Raw genomic sequence first — 8,091 nt, forward strand, 5'->3', positions numbered from 1 at the left:
CACTGCAAACTGTAAGCATGTAAAAAGCACTTTATTGAAGTTGACTGTGGTTTTTATGGTCTACATTCTTTGGTGATTGACTCTTTTAATGTTTCTCTGTTCTGGAGACATTCATCTTTAGACACAACTTAAAAAGGAGTGTTCTTCAGAGGTCTGAGGATTGATCTAAGGTATTTTCTACAATGATTCAGGCCTTGTTAAAATTTTAGCAAGCTAACTGCATCAAAAAGCACTTTGATCTCGGCAATTGACTTGATTTTTTGCTTTGTACAGTATTGATTCACAGGCAGTTTGAAAAACAGGTTATTTACAACAGCCTGAAACATACGCAATGCTTTTTTATTCAATTACATGTCATTCCAAAACCTGTGAGAAAATATAGTTTTCTGTTGTTCTCCACAGGCAAAAGCACTCACCAACAAGCCTAATATTATGTATAATATTCTCTTGACATCACGAAGTAATTTGTGTGCTATCTAAAACACACACACACACACACACACACACACACACACACACACACACACACACAAATGCCTTGTGCATTGTCGCATTGCTGTGATAGCGCATTCCAAAGTTCTGTTTCCATGACATTCAGCTGGGTGATATAATTAGACGGCAGATGAACACATGGTAGTAAGCGTTCTCTGGAGGGAGGGAGAGTAATGATGTGCACAGCAGAGGCATTTGAAGAACAGGTTATGAGTCGGCCGAGGGGCAGCGCGCTTGCCTACACCATAGGGATGACCTTGGGAACTTTCTGGAACACTCGAGACCATGTTGCTTCAAAGACAAGCATGTCCTTGGGGGAGATTCTGGAAATTGGTTATTGTATTGCGAAGGCTATTTACCTTTTTGGGGGATTAACATATTTAATTCCCTCTGCTAATCCCATCGGAGTTAATACCCCTCCATTTCCAATTATCCCGCTAACTGTGACGAGGAGGAAATCAGGAAAGCTTGCCACAAACTGCTTTTAAGACCTCGTTTTGTTACAGCTGCGTCTGCCCATGTGATCCCCCTGCTCGTACTTTTCTGTTGTTATACTCGAAATGTCACAGCTCAGATTGCCACTTTTCCTGAACCCATTCCGATGAATGTGCACATTTTACACAAAAACGTTCCGACGTCTAAATATGCTTAACCTACTTTTAAAAACACGCAACAGAAGCCAAATCCAGCCAGAGATAAGCAAATCCAGTGATCCTCACTTGCTGTGAGCACATTTCCTAAAGAAGGTTAAATCAAGCAGAAGTGATTGCAGAAGCACAGCGAGTGTGGAGAGTTTGCAGACGTTTCTCAACCGACTTTGGTCTTTGTCCTGAGGTGTAGTGGTGGTACTGGTAGTGGTGGGGAGGGCCTCCCTGGGCCTGGGCCCGTCTTCCCCTTCCAGACAGAGAGGTACTGGTCTGCATCAGTCCTGTGGAGACAGGAAGTGTGACGGAAGCTCTGCAATCCGCTGGGTTTTTTAATAGGCTTCTCATTCATTAGAGGGATTCCTTTAGGATGACACAGGGTTGGCGGTGTGTGTGTGTGTGTGTGTGTGTGTGTGCGTGTGTGTGTGTGTGTGTGGACAGCATATTTAGTGAGGAGTCTAGACTCATGTGATTGCTCTCAATTCAGCATTCTGAGCCTAATGGCCTTCTAGACCAGTCCAGAGGCCGAGAGACTGCTACTCGCACTTGGGACTGGAAATCACAGTGTCCGTTTACCCAGTTCACAGCACATGATGGTGAATCGATCGATATGTCCACTAAGCTCAGTCAACACGAGTCATAGCACTCTGAGTATTCCACACGGTTCCATGGGCTTCTTCAAGGGCCTTTTATTCTTTTCGGGACCAGTTGTCTGCAACGCACAGTGTGAACATACATCTCACACTGAAACAGTATGAAAGCAACCTTCAGAGTGGCAGAAACTCCAAGCCAGCAATGCGAGGTGTTTGGTGCTTGATTTAAGTGCCTCAGTGTTGGGCTTCACCCATACCCCCCCACCCCCCTTAATGTTGGGCTTTATCCCCCTCCCCTCGTCTTGAGTAACTCTTCACTTACGGTTGAGTGTTCTGTAAGCAAATGATGCCTCTTCCAGTCACAAGATCTGTTGCTTTACAGTCTTAAAGTCTTTGTATTCGTCTCCTATGAATAGCACTCATTATTTTCACACCCAGCACGCAGATGGGTGAGTGTGCAGAATGGGTCGTGTCATTTAGTCCAGCTGGATTAGTGAAATTGGCACTGGAATACTCCGAGTTGAATACATGAGAAGATCAAAGTGCCAGAGTGCTGTTTACCAGTGGCGGGCGGCGGGATTCCCATATCCTGTGTCAGAATAAGGGGACCTGCGTTATTTGTGTATGATGGTATTCTCGGAGTGTCTCTGTAGCAGCTCCCCCTGTGTAGCGATACAGCCTCCTCGCCTAGCTTTGATGTGGTTGGTGGCTTTGTACCCTGCTAATTACCCTGGTGGGGTGATGGTGCTGGGAGTGTGGGGTGTCTTGGGAAGGTAAGAGAGGAGTGTGTCTGTAGAGAGAGAGTGAGAAAGGGGGAGAGAGAGAGAGAGAGAGAGAGAGAGAGGAGAGAGAGAGAGAGAGAGAGAGAGAGAGATATATTTTAACTGCTCCTGAGGGGAATAGCAGCTTGTAGGCTCTCTTTGCAGTGAGGAGTAGCACTACAGTCTCAATCCTCTGTCCCTGTCTTTCATTCTGGTTTCTGTCCCTGGACTGTCTCTGTCCCAGGTCTCCCTGCATCGTCTCTGCCTGCCCTCTCAGTCCCCCCCTCCCTGACTGGCCACCCTGGCCTGTTTCTCTGGCCAGTGTCTCTCTTCACCCTCTCTCACAGCATCGATGGCCTCAGGCTGCTTACCATGTGATTCTGGAGCTTGTGTCAGAGGATGCTCCTATTCATAATATAGTATCTTTAGAACATGACGCAGTCTCTCTCTCTCTCTCTCTCTCTCTCTCTCTCTCTCTCTCTCTCTCTCTCTCCCTCCCTCTCTCTGTTTCTCTCCCTCTTTCCCTCTGTGCTCTCCACTTTATGCTGCTAAGTTTGTCCCACTTTTATTGAAATTAGTGACGCACAATTGTGTTTGACTACTGCGGAGAGAGAGAGAGAGAGAGAGAGAGAGAGAGAGAGAGAGAGAGAGAGATGCAGACATGTGATGCTGTCTTTCTTAACGGGATGTGGTTTTATCACTACCACCACCACACTGTGGTTCACGCACCCATAGATCTCACCCTTGACCAGTATTGTGCATTACACATTGACATGAGCCGTGACCAGTGAGTCCTTCTGATGATATTTCCAATATTAGTGTTTCCCTGCTGTTGTCTGACCGCATTCTGTTGGGTAGCCACTGTTCAAATTCTCACTCATTCAAGCCAAATCTCAATTTCCTATTACAAATTGCACTCATTCACTCACACACACACACACACACACACACACACACACACACACACACACACACACACACACACACACACACACACACACACACAATGCTATCTCTTATCTCTCAGGGCTAATTTCGGGCCATGCTAACAGTCCTGTGGTGGGGCCCCTCATCTCACCCTCCGTCCGCACTTGTTGTTCCACTTGAACCTCTGCTGAGAGGAAAACCCCACGTCTTTCATTGGGCCAGACTCCAGCGCTCCCCCTACGCCCCTCTCTCCCAGGGTGACAATCCTGCCATTGTCCCATCCTCTCTCCGCCCCCCCCCCCCCCCCCCTCACCCCTCCCGCGCAGCTATGAGCTATATTGCTCTGACCCCTCTCCATCAATCAGCTTCAATTGGATAATGATGTGTAATCACTTTCTTTCAGGGGAGTCTATAAAATGGAGCAGGGCTTCTGCTCCTCCCCGGAGACCTCCTTCTGTTTGCTCCCGCTCGATCTGACGCGCCTCCTTTCAGGCCACCTAAATACCCTCGTGAACGCAGCGCTGCCCCGTGCAGCCGGCATGGGCGGACGGCCCCCGCTAGGGTCCAAACCCCCACCCTCGCGCCCCCACCCCCCACTGCGGTGGGATGCGACCCAGCCTCAGAGGGGGGGCGACAGGCCTTAGGCTGCTATAACTGACCTTTCATTAGAACAGACTGCTCTGGGGCTTTGAAATGGATCGAGTGAAGGTGGAGAAAGAGAGCAAAGGGCTCCGGTGTTAAAAGAACGAGTAGAAACTGATCTAAAGACAGCAGGGCCCGTCGGTCTGAACCCTGCAGTGGGGCGGCAGCCAAAATCAAGATGTATGCGTCGTCGAAGTCCACATCAGGTCATTATTGGACGTGTCTGATTGAATTTAGGAAGATGGAGCGGCGATCAAACTGCTGAAATCTAAGATGCAACCCATCGTGGCGAGGCCGATCCAACGATGACACGTGACTCTCTCTTCTCAGAAGGCATCACCTCACTCCGAGAGGCGACTGGCCGTGTCGTTGGCTTGACCTGGTTGGGTGGGGGGGAGTCTGAAGCAAGCTGTGTGTCTTAAATGTAGAAGCCCCGCCCGAGTTTACGCGGTTCAGGAGGCGAACAGTCCGAGCGCCATTTAGAGCGCCATCACGGCAGCAGGCTCTTTGTCTCAGCACTTCTGCACTCCTGCCCATACATAAAACAACCCATCACATGTAAGTAAGACCCACACAATGAGGCCATGAATGAAGCGATATTGCTCTCTCTCTCTCTCTCCCTCTCTCTCTCCCTCTCTCTCCCTCCCTCCTTGTGTATATCATTATTTCGGGAGCCCATTCTTCAGCGGGTGTGGAGCTTCTCCACACAGAGAGCATATGCCTTTTGAAAGCGAGGCACCATGCGAGGCGGGCCCAGATGGAGTTAGCCTCCCTATCAATGCTGGACAATGGCGAATGGAAATCAAAGTTAAAGGGGTGCATCCAACCCCATTTAGCCCACACAAAAGCTGCCTGTAGGGGGTGAGTGTGAGGGAGGGGCTGCCCCAGCGCTGGAACATGTCACACACCATAAAACGCCGTCCTCAGCTGCCCACTCCGTCAAAGAGCCGATAGAGACGTGCTGACAAGGAGAGCAGGCCTAGCAAAGAGAGAGACTTAGATGGTGCCCTAATCTCTCCCTCGCTCTCTCTCTCTCCCTCCCTCCCTCTCTCTCTCCCTCCATCTCTCTTTCTCTCTTTCCCTCTCTCTCTCTCTCTCTCTCTCTCTCTCACACTCTTTTTCTCTCTTTCCCTCTCCTCTCTCTCTCTCTCTCTCTCTCACTCTTTTTCTCTCTTTCCCTCTCTCTCTCTCTCTCTCTCTCTCTCACTCTTTTTCTCTCTATTACTCACTTAGTCACTCGGCCTTCTTGTACCAAACCGTTAGAATAAAGCCATGAGTAGACCCTTCATTATTTACTTTTAAGGACAGTTTAAAAGCACAGATTAAATCTAATGATGCACTATGAATGCTTTTCAGTTCAATTTACAGATGGATGATGTAATTTAGTCCAACGGAGGGCTTAATCTGACACTAGAAAACCAGTCTATAGAGTTTTCTTAATGAAGTGCTTAGTTGAGTTCTCTTCATATATGAACCTTTGTAATGCTAATTGCGCAGTGACATCTCTGGAATCTATTAGCTAGACGTTTGAGTCAGGTATCGTAGCTATGGTTACGCAGCTATGGAATTTAAAGGATTAATGCAGGAAGCTTGTTAAAAAAAACGTGGAAGTTGGAGAACACACATCTAGCAGACTATGCTGCCTGCTTTGAACACGCTACTTATAAAACAGTGTGTGCGTGTTAGTAAAGGGGCCGTGGATAAGTACTCATTAAAAGCAACACACACACACATGCACGCTCTCACGCAGACATGCATGCGCACACACACACACACACACACACACACACACACACACACACACACACACACACACACATACCTATCAGCACCCTCACAGGCCAGCTCTCACTCAACAGCCTGTGTTAGGATGTCAATAAGCAGTTCAGTTTGCTGCTGCAAGCACATGAGTTAGCACAGTGAACACGGAGGTGTTCTTAGGTGTGACTATAAGGATTTTCTTGTATTGTTTTCTGTGTGTCCGTGAGAAGTATATATCTGGCCTCTTCCTAAGCTGAGACGTCAAGCTCTAGTTCAGGAAAGCCATAAGTTACAAACTCTGCTAAGCAATTCCACGGCAATCAGAGCTTGAATTAAAACAGAAATAACAAATAAAATCTCTTCACATCACATGAACAGTGTGCACAAATAGCCCAGCAGTGTCCTGGTACCATCTGTCAGCTTGACTCCATGAAGTAAATCCATAGAGTAAAATATCCACCATTGTTTATCACACCCACTAACTGTCCTTCAGTATCGGTCCTGACGTTGAAGGATGGCCAACCATAATGTCCTTAATGGACCTTTGACCTCATGTTACCCGGGTGTGTAGGAGCAGTTAGGCTCATGTCACCATAGTGAGACCGACCTACAAATGTCCGTGAATAACCTCCTTCCTTCCCCCAGTCTTCTGGGGCCATTAACACTCATCTCTCTTATCCTCCTCGTCTTGCTCGTCATCTGAGCACACGCTTACGGTGTGACGCGATAGTCCGGACGCTGTAACGGTTCCCGTCGACCCTGTTCTAATTCCTAACTCCTGATTTCTGCTTCAGGTGTACGCAGCGCGTGGAGAGGTGCCTTCCGCCTCCTGCCCCTCCCCCCAGCGGTCTAGCCCCTCCTCCTCCCCACCTCCCATCAGACATACAAGTCTGGTCAAAGCGGGGGCCGACTCCGTCCAGAGCGAATCACACAGGCATACGGTCAGTGGGATGCAGAGTCTGCCTGGAAAGTCTTACGCTGTATCACATCCTGCCTGCATCAGACCACACACAGCAACAGAGTCGGAGAAGAAGGGCAGAAGATAAAGAAGAGGAAGAGGAGGAGGAGAGGAAACAGCGCAGTGTAAGCCAACTGGCTTCTCTCGGCCAGCCGGCTGCACGAGCTGTTAACAAATCAGCATGTGATTATGGTAATATTGCTGAGATGATTACACATGTGCACAAGAGGAATTAGAATACATAATCACTTATTCATTCATTTGGACTGCACACAGAGACTGGCTCACAATAAAACCAGGAGAGCTGAAATGGAGTACATTTGTGCTAGTTTGTGTGATGGTAAAGCAAATTAAATCTGGTTAATGCAAATGGGCAACCTAGGACTATCATCGCAATTTCCTCATGCTTTTTCAGATGGATTGATAGAGGGGAATTAAAAGGAACCAAACAGTTTCCAAGTGTGCAGTAAATGTGACTGGAATTTATATTTTTGTCTAAAGAAAATCACAACATTTTATACTAGAGAACTAGAGTGACAGACTAAATGGTGAGTCTGTTCACCTTCTATGCATATTAACCCTGCTTAACACACACACACACACACACACACACACACACACACACACACACATACACACACACACACACAAACATGCAATACTTTCGTCTAAATCTAATATGCTCACTACAGGCCAAGCCCCCACCCTTTTCAGTCACTTTCCAATCAATCGAGTGGCTTATCCTAAATGACATCTCCCACAGCAAATTATACCTAATGAAATTACCATCAGATGGTCATTAAAGGAACTGGGCTAGCCTCCTCTAGCACCTGGGCCACACTGCATGACTCTACACTAACTGTCTGTGCGTACGTGCCCGTGTGTGTGTGTGTGTGTGTGTGTGTGTGTGTGTGTGTGTGTGTGAGAGAGAGAGAGAGAGAGAGAGAGAGAGAAATAGAGACAGTGTGTGTATGTCTGTATCTTTGTGTGAAAGAGAGAGAGAGAGAGAGAGAGAGAGAGAGAGAGAGAGAGAGAGAGAGTATATATATAGATTGTGGCTATGTGTGTGTGCATGTGTGTATGTGTGTGTGTGTGTGTGTATGTGTGTGTGTGTGTGTGTGTATGTGTGTGTGTGTATGTGTGTGTGTGTGTGTGAGAGAGAGAAAGTCACAGAGACACACTGTGTGTGTGTGTGTGTGAGAGAGAGAGTCACAGAGACACACCGTGTGTGTGTGTGTGTGTGTGTGTGTGAGACACCATGCACTATGTGTGTGTGTGTGTGTGTGTGTGTGTGTGTGTGTGTGTGTGTGAGA

The 8,091-nt window shown here is 47.7% G+C and overlaps 1 long non-coding RNA gene across 1 annotated transcript in view; it reads left to right on the forward strand.

Moving 5' to 3' along the window:
- Nucleotides 1-7,232, forward strand: part of LOC143518253 (uncharacterized) — an 8,085-nt gene extending 853 nt beyond the window's left edge. Inside the window, exons 2-3 of the long non-coding RNA XR_013132117.1 lie at nt 1-11; nt 6,615-7,232. The exon at nt 1-11 is cut by the window's left edge and continues 48 nt beyond it. This is a non-coding gene — a long non-coding RNA (uncharacterized LOC143518253). The remainder of the gene's footprint in view (nt 12-6,614) is intronic.
- The last annotated feature ends 859 nt before the right edge of the window (nt 7,233-8,091 follow it).

Source organism: Brachyhypopomus gauderio, chromosome 7 (genome assembly GCF_052324685.1).
Source record: "Brachyhypopomus gauderio isolate BG-103 chromosome 7, BGAUD_0.2, whole genome shotgun sequence".
Taxonomy (NCBI): Eukaryota; Metazoa; Chordata; class Actinopteri; order Gymnotiformes; family Hypopomidae; genus Brachyhypopomus; species Brachyhypopomus gauderio.